Source organism: Pseudopipra pipra, chromosome 3 (genome assembly GCF_036250125.1).
Source record: "Pseudopipra pipra isolate bDixPip1 chromosome 3, bDixPip1.hap1, whole genome shotgun sequence".
NCBI classification, from domain to species: Eukaryota; Metazoa; Chordata; class Aves; order Passeriformes; family Pipridae; genus Pseudopipra; species Pseudopipra pipra.
This window is the reverse complement of record NC_087551.1, coordinates 105,595,036-105,606,558: the sequence shown is the minus strand read 5'-3', so window position 1 is coordinate 105,606,558 and position 11,523 is coordinate 105,595,036.

Here is an 11,523-nt window from a genome sequence, read left to right as displayed (position 1 = left end):
ATGTGGGTCTGCTCTGTTTCAGGTTCTCATGTCAACATTGAAGTGATTCTTTTTAAAAACACTGATTTTTCATTGTTATTTCCTTGAGTGATGGTGGCATTTGTAAATCCTATAAGTATGATTGCAGTCTGAAATTGGAGACAGTTAATCTAGGAACACTTATTCTGCTACCATTTAGCCACACTCTCCTGAGATGAGCTGAGCAGAAAATAGGGATGCCCAAAACATTTACTATGTTGGACAAGAAATTGGAGCCCTTTGAGCTCTTTCCAAGTACTTGTAATGTTTGACCTATCCATTAGTCATATTTGATCTATGATCTCTGGAGTATCTTTTATAGGAGGCGAACTAATAGCCACAAAAGATGGAGAGTCAGCTAAAACACTTAAAGGAATACAGCCTATCAAAACAAGATGGAGTTTCTCTATATTAATAGTTTAAGTAATACACTAATATGTCAATTGCCAGTCTCAAAATACTGTAGAGAGGGAACAGGTATGATCATTCCTCTCTGACAAATAATGAGATCCAATTTCCCAAGGTCACCCATGCAGTATGTAGCAGAGTTAAGAATAAAACAAAAGTCTAAGAAATCATTGCTTGTGATCAGGAAACAACAGCCTTTGTATCAAAGTGCTTACTATCTAAATAGTTAAGGCATGGGGGAAGGAGAGAAGCAGAGCAGTGCAGTGAAGGGACAGAGGAGAAGCAGACATGAAGTGACTTCCTCAAGGAAATTCAGTGACCAAGTAAAACTCGGAGTTCGCGCACTCACCATCAGAGTCATGTTTGCCCCACCTGTAGGACTTCATGGTACAGTGTGGAGGGCATTTCCTGAATGCTAATGTTTATGTCATTGACTATCCAGATGACTGAATATCCAGATCTTTTAGAGGACTCTCCTCAGACAGTGGTAAGCGAGAGCTGGAAGAGGTCACCATTAGTTTATTCAAGGTCCTGTAGATGCAACTACTTATCCCAGTCTCTCTGTGTTCTAATTGCTATCCCCATTTCATTGTCAAAAACTTTCCTCCCTCCTTAGCCAACACTGCCAGGTATCTGCTCAGTGCCCTTCAGATTTCTCATGCCCTTTTATTACGTAGAAATACCTTCATGCAATTGCAAAACTCCTCTCAAAGCTTTTCTTTCCCAGAACACTTTACAGTGGTTAAGAAACTGCTTGCTATTCTTAAAATCTTGCTGCAAAAGTAAGTAGTTGTATAAACACTTGTCTTCTGTCTATATCTATCCGCAGTCTCTAGATTTATAAACACTTAATACAGAGCAATCCAGGTTAAGCACAAGGGTATCCATGCACTATTGAAATACAAATATGCCTTTGTTCATGTTTCTTTCTCTTTAAACCTGTTTAACTTAGAATATGATCTTTGGATGCAGTCAGTCAGATATGAAAAGAGATTTATGTCAAAAACATTGACTCAGATCATTCCTCAGCCTTTACAGGGCAGGATATGTCACTGAAAAATGAACAGAACTTCTAGAATATCTAGTTTTCTTGCATAACAAAAGCTTTGCAGAAAGAATCAATATGGGCTCTGCTCAGACCTGCCAGGAGAGTATTTTTTTCTATGTAGGAATTGTAAAACTAACAGGAAATGTGGAATATTGCTGGTATGTTACTCCTGGCACTGGAAGTAGCAATTGGTAGAATTAAGAAGAAATGCAGTTTACTTGAATATTTTTAAATTATTTATAATATTTTATGCCTTTTATATATCAATGTGCATTGTGTTGTTTTATTCCATTTACAGCACCTAAGATCTTCAAGATGGTGATTCTGATCATAATGGCATATGTTCCAGGATTCTTGCTTTGTAGCCAGGGATTAGGCTAAAACTTGCAAATACAGAAGATTTTTTTTTCCTCCAATTTAGGAGACCAATCTTGGTCTTAAATATTGAAAATAAACGTGCACTTTGACCTCTTAGTATAAAAATAAGATTACAAAAACCAAATTATTGTGGACCTCTAAAGATATGATTGCTGTTATCAGATAGAAAAATTTTCCAGCAGTGTGGATACCCCCTAACTCTGTGATAGCTTGAGTCCATTTATAGAAGTTTCCTTTAGTTTACAACAGGTACAACAGCATGGAGAATCTGACACCTAGTGTAGACTTTTAATGCTCAGGTAGAAGTAGAGCAAAAGTCTTGCATTTTGCTTACCAAAAGATTTTCTCATCTTCTATAATTTAAAATATTTATTTCTTTAATCTTTTATTTTTTCTATTCCACCCGAATGTCTGAAGCTCATATATCTGCATGGGAGACAACCTTGATGATGTACCCCTTTAAAAAAATGAAGCTAAATATTTTGTTCAAAACAGAGGCACGTCATGCTGAGAAAGGAAACTTAACACACTTTCTTCTCAACTTTTAGTGTCATAACATTCACAGTAATGAGCCACTTTACAGAGGGCTTTGATTATATGGCTGAGAAGGGGGTGTAACAGCTGACGAGAATATCACTACATTGAGCTCTTCAACTATTATCTCTTCCCATCATATGCAAATCTCTAACCAGATTGTGATTTTCTGTCTCTCTGTTTCTATATATTGGAGTAAATCGTCCGAGACAGTTAAAGGAACTGGAATTTTAGATTTTATTTCCTTTCACTAATCTTGTGACATAAATTCAGCTCAGCTTAAATCAAGCACTCCAGCTGAGCTGCCTGTTTTGCATGCTGATCTGCCAGTTGTCAGCCACAAGCTGAATGGAAATCAAAACCAGTATCTCAATATTTGAACAACCCCTATTGTAAATAATTGCAGGAGTGCCATAAAGCCTCTTTCAGAATGACTATATATTGAAGGTATGCATGCTGTGCTTCTAAAGTGCTTCTGCTGCTGTTTGTAAACAAATGAAAGACAGAACACATCAATGCAATGAAGAAGGAAAGAAGAAATAAGATGGAAAATTCTTACAGTTGCATAAATATTTAAATGTCACCTAAAATCAGAATTGTCAATAACAAGGTTGATATCAAATATCAACAGCATTTCCAGACAGAAGACTCATAAATTTGAGAGGAAAATGTCACCCTTTGTTTTGTCAGTTGCTCAAGTTAATCTGGAATCCAGAGATGAAATGAAATCTGAAGAATTCCATCTTCACCTTTCATATGACAACAGTGTATTTTTTATGACTATAATTTGGTCTCAGTTGACTTGAAAATTGCTCCAGGCCATCAGGAAGTGTTTAAAGTTGATAATACAAAATACACAGATTTTGCAACATCTGTTTCTCAGTTTGATTGTTTTGCATAATTAATTTTTCTCCATTCCCAGACAGTAACATGAACTTTTCAGTTCTGACAACAGAATGTACCTTTGCAGGTTATAGCATCTACTCCACAACAGTTGAATCAAGTAGTTCTCTCAGCTCTTTCATTATATTTCAAATAAGGAGTAATCTTTAGGGAAATAAGGAAGCATAGATAAAATAGGCTGTCTCCCCCATCTGTCTGAATAAGTGCAATTCAAAAGTAAAACAGTGCTAATAAAATAGGAGAATGAAACATTAGAAAAGGACCATTGAAAAGTGGAATAGAGAAAAATAGCTTCTTTTTTTAAAGTCAGCAAGGGGTTTGCATGTTGAAAGTGTATAATGTGAAATGAACCAGATGAAAAAATTATTTATCATTGGCTAGCAGAGAATGAATTCTAAATAGAAAGCAATTTTCAATTAACTGGTCATGCTACACTTACCTGAGGTTATGTTGCATAATCAATCATGAAGAAATGTTATTTGCCTACTGTTTATGAGCCAGATGGTTCTAATATTCACTTTAAGAGTAAAATATTATTTAAAAAAGGGAGTGGGAAATGGCAAAACTTGACTCTTACTGCAAAAAAATGAATAGCAGAAGTCTCTGTTGGTGTATAATTTCAAAATAATTTGAAGATATGGATTATAGATGTAGGCATCTAACAGCAGACAAATATACAGCATTATCCTTCTAAACTAATTCCATGGCTACTTTTATAAACAAAATTATTCCACTCTTGTTAATTACTGCAGGCTATGAAAGTGGAAACACGCAATTAAAGTGGTGTGTAAAGGGATGCACATAGATGGTTTGGTATTCCCTCTTTGTATGCTGAAATATGTGGAGGTCAATAAAGCTAAGTTGATCCCAGGTGGAGGTGAGAAACTGGAATCCTTTATTCGTACAAAACCTGGTATTTTATGGGTCTGGGGTACTACATATTCATGGCAGGGTTTGCATATTCATCAGAGGGTCAGCTTATTACAATTGGGGGCTTTACAGAGATGAGGCAAAAGGGGAAAACCAAGGTTTACAAATTTTGGGGTCTTAACACTTACACCATAGAGGACAACCGACTTTATCTTAGGGGAATTACATGGGGGGAACAGGTAACACAAAAGGAGAGATAAAATACAATAGGTTGTCTTCAGTTGCTTGATAACATCAGGGTATGGTCTCTCTGGCTTGGGCGGGGCACGGTGATGTCCCATTTGCTTCTTAAACCAAGGGGTTTTTCCCCAGATCTGGTAGCCCATGGCCTTTTGCTGAGACCACTCAAATTCCTTTCTGCAGATATATGAATTTGGAATCCAACAGAAATATGGTTCCCTAAACTAGCATTTATATTACATCATTTGGTGCCCTTTAACATGTGCCTTGAAGTGGTTTCTCTCCCAGGGGAACCAAAATTTCACTCCTCTTCCTCCTTAAGCCCCTTTGCAATGCTGCTGCAAGGCCCTGCATTGCACAGTTCTCCTGGAATTTCACGGAAGAAGGGCAACAAAACTGATGAATGGTCTGGAGCACAAGTCTGATGACGAGCAGCTGAGGGAGCTGGGGATGTTTGAGAAAAGCAGACTCAGTGGGGACCTTGTCACTCCACAACTACCTTAAAGGAGGTGGAGGTGGGGGTTGGTGTCTTCTCCCAAATAACAAGAGAAACACCTTTAAGTTGTCCCAGGGGAGGTTTATATTAGATATTGGAAAAATTTCTTCATGGAAAGGGTAGTCAATCATTGCAACAGGCTGCCCAGGGAAGTGGTGGAGTAACGACCCCTGGAGGTATTCAAAGTACATGTAGATGTGGCACTTAAGGGGTGGACTTGACAGTGTCACATTAACAGTTAGACTTGATGGTCTCAGAGGTCTTCTGCAACCCAAATGACTCCATGATTCTAAGATGGCAAGGCAGACAGGGACAGCTATACACAAATCTGCTTTGCAGCACCTCTTAGACACAGTGCATGGCTGAGATCAGAAATGGGTGCAGACACCACTGATTTTAAAGATGCAAAGTGCTCTGTCCTTGTACCACAATAAATCACACCATACCCCATGTTCTCATACAGACACAGATGTAGCTACAGGCACAGGATCACATACCCATGCAACACAGACACAGTAAATGTCTCATCCTGTGTCTCCTTCTGGAGAGACATACTCAAACATTATAGAATCAGAAGGGATCTATGATTTTGGGTTCCTCTTGAACATAATGTTTGACTGTGCTAAGCTCGTGCCTTTACAAATTTGAAGATGAAACACAGAATATGCTGGGCTGGAAGGGACCTACAAGGATCATGGAGTCCAACTCCTGGCTCTGCACAGGACCATCCCCAAGAGTCACACCATGTGCCTGAGAATGTGGTCCAAACAATTCTTGAACCCTGCCATGCTTGGTGCTGTGACCACTTCCCTGGAGAGCCTGTTCCAGTGCTCAACCACCCTCTGGGTGAAGAATCTCTTTCTAATATCCAACCTAAACCTTCCCTGAGACAACTTCAGACCATTCCCTCGGGTTCTGTCACTGGTCAGCACAGGGAAGAAATCAGTGTCTGCCCCTCGTCTTCCCCTCATGAGGAGGTTGTAGAGAGTGAAGTCCCTACATTACTGGGGTCAACAGCAAATTTCCCTTTATCACTGAAGGTATGTATCAGACATGATTCCTTTACAGTCTCTCAGGTTTCTTTACTAGTCACCTTCAGAATTCTGTCTACTGGCTACTTTTCACTAGTTAAATATTTTCTCAGGAGGAACTGTTGTTGTTTCCAACTTGCCTATAAAGCACTCAAGAGCATAGAATGCAATTTGTGCTCGCTTTATAGTTGCTTAGTGCATAGAGTTTTGTCTTTAAAAAAAGAACTCCTGAATCATTTGTAATAGAAAAAATATCAATAATATTTGGAGCAGCCTGGGTTTCCTGCACCAGGAAAAGCATTCAGTTAAACATTAATACATGCATGAGGCAATGGGATGATGTTCAGGATAATTAAAAACATTCTTAAAATTTAGCTTGGTTCAAGTAATAAAGTAAATGGATAATTGTGTTGATTTAATAAATACATATATAAAAGTACAAGTGATTATATTTGTAAAATATGAAGGAGGAATTCTGCTTTCCACAAATACAAATATTCCAAATAATTTGAAAAGGACTGCCCATGTGCTTAATAGGAAGCATGTGCATAAAGATCTGAGGAACAATTGTGTAGTAGGAGACATTATTTTCAGAAGGCAGCAAACATTACTTTACATGCAACCACTGAATCACCCTAGACTTTCAAGCATTTGTTAAAAGGTAGTTAATTATACTTCATGTATACTGAACTCTTAAACAGAAGAGCTTAGCATATTTTGCAGTAATTAATTAATATTCTCTCCTGACACCACAGTAAGGTAGAAAAAAAATATCGTTCCCTCTCATAGTTTGAGGGAAGTCAAAAGAAGTGCCTCTCTTCAGTGATGCTGCAGGTTATCTGCTGCCTCCAGCATCCCATCTCAGGAGCACACCAAAAGCTACTTACTTGCTGTATGCTTTTTGCAGGTATTTGAACTGTTTTTTGAACAGTGACACATAAGAAAGTCAGAAATAACACCCAACAGTCATGACTTTGAATCACTGAGCTAACTAATAAGAGAATATTTTCACTAAAGAATGTTAATTAACATTTAAGGTACTTCTACACTTTCTTTTGTAACATCTTGATTGAAGCCAGTTCCAGACACCTATCAGTTATTGTGTTAACCAAGTGTGCATTGACATAAAGGTCAACAGAGGGGTGGTGCTAACAGAGACAAGATGTGTTACAAGTGGAACTGAACTCTGTGAAACACAGAAAGCAATTCCCCAGAAGTGTTACTGGGAGAAGGATATGCCTGGATCCCAATGCATCCAGTGGCTGAAGCCCTTCTGCTAACCAATGTCTTGCTAATTAAATTATATGCACTAAGTTTATTGCCATGGTTTTATCAGATAATATTTATCTCAAAACTTACGCAAGGTTTTCAAAGTACTGGTGAAAGTGCAGTCGGCACACAAGCAGTATAGGATGTACACAGGAACTGCACAGTGTGCTAAGTTGTGCTGGAACAGCTTTCATAATACAACAGAAATAGTTCTTTTCCTCTTAACCTTGCCTACATGTACCAAAGGCATGAGCTGTATGCATTGGTAGCATTTCTTACCTGGTTACTGCTTATTATTCTTCAAGTAGTGGGTAACATGACAGTGAATTGTCTGATGTGACTTACAGGTAATATGTCTGGTGCATCCAGTCACACAACAGCAGTAGAAACCTGTCCTCTGCTGGAATACGTGCAGGCAGGACTTAAGGATTGCTTTACAGAAACCAACTTGATGACACTACTAATAAGTTTCATTCTCCATTTGTCCTCCTGTACAGTTTTCTACAGCTCCCACTAAGAATTGCCAGCAGCATTTAGGAGATGAAAGGAAAAGCAGTCTCTACATTCTTTATATTCCTGAAAACACTAGTCAATCACTTGCTTATCTTCTGCTGTTAGCTGTCACCACAGCTTCTCCTGGGCAACTTTGTAAGGAAAAGGCAGAAAATCTGACTTGACTCACCTCATAAAATAGCAGTTCCTTATCTACTAGCTTCTGTTTAAGGTCATAGACAGGGAATATTTGACAAGAGTTAGTCAGTAATCCTCTCAGGATAAGAATTCCCTCCTAGGATTGGTTAGTGCAGGGCTTTCAGTGGCAGAAGAGGATCTCATCTGCTTTTCCTCCCCCATTTTTTTCTCTGCCAAGAATGGAGTCATAAAAATAGCTTTGGATGATTACAAAAACCCCTTTGAACATTGCTGGGAGACAATGGCTGATATGGCCCAAGACTGTGAGGAAGAGAGAAAGTGTTTCTTGGGGCAGTGTCTTTAGAAATACCAGCTTTGTCTTAAGTCCAATGTGTCTTGTGCACAAAGACTGTATGGATGGCCCAGTTAGATGGGGTTCCTTGTTCAAGGTTGTCACATACCTTTCTCCACTCCTTTTAATCAAGCCAACTCTGAACAATTGGTACACTTTTCTTACAAATATACAATGAGATCTATTGAGGCATCATGGATAAATGTAAGAGATTTCTTTCTCTTCACTTCCCAAGGTATATAAAGCCATGACAGAAAGGATTACATTATTTATTAAAAATAAATAGAAAAAAACTTGGAAAAAAAGAAGATCTATAAGACAGTTTTGGAATCTGACCCTCACCAAGTTCAGACCTGGCTCTGCTACAGAATATCTTTTAGATAATGAGAAGTTCTACAGTTCATACTGAATGAAGAAATTTCTGAAAACTTCCTTCTATCAAGCCATTTACATAATTTTGAGAGAAATAACTGAAAGGGTTCTCAAGAGTAGAAGCTTATCCTATATGCATGTACTAAGTCACTTAATTAAGTACACTTATACTAATGTATAAATACATATAGATTTTGTATATAACTACATGCAAATATATAATAGCTGTAATAAGTAAAAATCATCCCTGTATTTTATGATGGGTATTCCAGCCAGAATAGTCTGATACTCTGCCTTTCTTAAACTCTCTGCTTTCAATTCAAAGAGGAGAAATGGAATTGCATTTCTTTTCAACTACAAAGCGTACTCAGCACTCTTGGTTCCAGAGATGGGATTGGTACTTTGTCAGAGCAGTAACTTAATGCAGACCCACACACAGAAGCTCAGACTACAAATGCTCTATCAACAGTGCAGTATTCTCTCCTCCTGTGGCTGCTCTTCAATTTATTGAAACCTGAAGGTGATTCACTAGGAAAAGATAAGAAATTTTCTTGTCCCGACAGTTATTCATAACCTAAAGATATAGGGACAAATCCAGAGAGATCTTAAGAACCTAAAAGTCATTCAAAGGACTGAGCTACAAAGATAAAAAAATACTGTACTGTAGTCACTTAAAGTGGAAGCATCTACATCCCCTCTGTGGTAATAAGGAAATGTGTGTATTGAAAGTCTGCAATAGGCCTAATTGTGTATTCTTTGAACTTCCCTGACTATATTAAATAATCAGATCCTCCTTCTATAATTCACCTGATTCCCGGTGCTGTAGAGAAAATTAGTTTGTGATTAAAAATAAAATAAATATTCAATACACAAATTCAATACTATTACTCCACTACTTGTATTTAACCTGACAAGCCATATGGTTTATTTATATCAGCCAGCAAGATTTATTACTCAGCACAAAAAAAACTTCACAGAATTTACTGTTTCTACATCATCTGAGCATCTTTCTCCACAGTTGTTAGAGAAATATGTGTACATGTATAGGGATAAGCCTGTAGTTAATTAATAAATTGCTTTGGTAGGATGGATCAAAAAATGCAGCCTAGAACAAAAGGAGACAGATGTATATGGTTATTTCTGGGCCTTGATTGAAGAAAGGTGCTTTGCTATAGGTGCTCCATCACAAACTTGCATAGCAGAAGAGCTGCCCAAACAGCTCTTTCAATACCATCCAGACCTTTTAATCAACAAAAGGGCTTCGCAAGAAAGTTGTATTTCCTTAATGTTCTCCCTTCCTAAACTTATCTGTAGTTGGATATAAACTCTAAATTGCAATATAGCCTCTCAACAGATTTTCCACAGAGACCTTGTTCCTGCATTTGAATCCTAAGCCCATACAGCTCTCACTGGGTGTTAAGTTCCAGGCTGAAGAGAATTTGTGCTATGTTCACATCACTGCTCTTCAGGAGGCTTGAGCTCAGACTCATCAGTTAGTCAACTCACCTTTTCTGAAGGCCTTTTCAAGGTCCTCCCAGCCTGAATCCCTTGCCTGGCTCTTCTGCCCATCAGAGATGATGCCCTCCAAGACATCCTTTTTAGGAGATTTCCTCAGCATCCATACCAAAACCACCACCACAGAGGCATGAAGCCAACTTCTGGTCTGTCACCAGTCATTATGTGAAGTGGCAGCTCAGAGCATGGAAGACACTTTATCCACACACTTTATTCAGGGGCCAGAAACACATGGCTTTGGAAAGGAAAGCAGTTCTTCAACTCCTCCTATACCTGGATCACCAGGATGGGAAGGCAGCCACTCTATCTTTGCACAGGTTGGTGCAGGCAATGTTGTAGGCTATGTCCAAGCCTCCCCTTCCCTCTACAGTGCACTGAATACTTCTGGGGGAAAACTCAGCACATTATGGTTCACCTGGGACAAGAACTGAACAGGGAAAAGCTCAAATTCAGCACTCTGTTGGAAATGTGTTACCTATTGAGTAGGAGCTACTCACAAAAGTTAATATTTTCCAAGGTTAGATGGCACAGCAGAGGCTTGTCTGCACCTTTAATTGAAAAGACAGATTAAGGGGCTTATGAAAAGGGTAGTGACAGAACAGTTGTGAGAGCTCCCAAACATAGCCAAGTCCTCTGTAAATTGTGTCCAGACAACATCCACTTTGAGTCTTAATGAGGTTTGGTGCTGTACTTGAAGTCTGAGAGTGTATTCAAAATACCTCGTACAGCTTGTGTACCTCTTTGACACTGCTTCCAGACACAAGCCAAACAAGTACCATGCTCATAAACTAGCTGTTTTCTGTGAGTTTTGATTTTGAATCACAGTGGAAATGTGTGCAGTTCCACAAAGTCCCTGAGGAGAACCTAGAAGGTAAGCTTTGGCCAGATTGTTTTCAGGATGAGTGTATTGTGTGCTGAAAAGAGTGACTTAGCCGTTATGAGGATCTGGTTTCCTTCACATGACCTTCAGGCCACCCAATCTGATATCATCACAAGTAGTAAGGTGACTGGTTTGCAGGATGCTGGATGCAGTGGACTGCATAGAATTGGTTGGCAGCAGGACAGTGTATGAGCAGTAGCCCTGATGGCTACACCATCAGGGACTGTAGCAGGATTGTTGACAAGCCAATACAAACTTGTCAAGTGAGAGCCACTTCTGACGCCTACATGATCCTTCTGTCCCATTGAAGCACCCCTTTTATCCCATTTTTTTTTTTTTTTGCTGTCTATTGACAAAATTCCAAGAGAAGGATGAGGGCTGGTCTGGGAGTTAATTTTTGAAACCACTCTGGCTGAAGCGAAAGTCAGACGGCTCTCCTACTTCCTAGAGGAGCACTGTAAGCATTAGGCTATTAGTTACACCTAAATATTGCAGAAAGACTGCAACCAGCTTCCCCCGTTTTCTTGTCTTATCAACAAAGCTGTGACTGAGCTATCAGAAGGACTCCAATACAGTTAA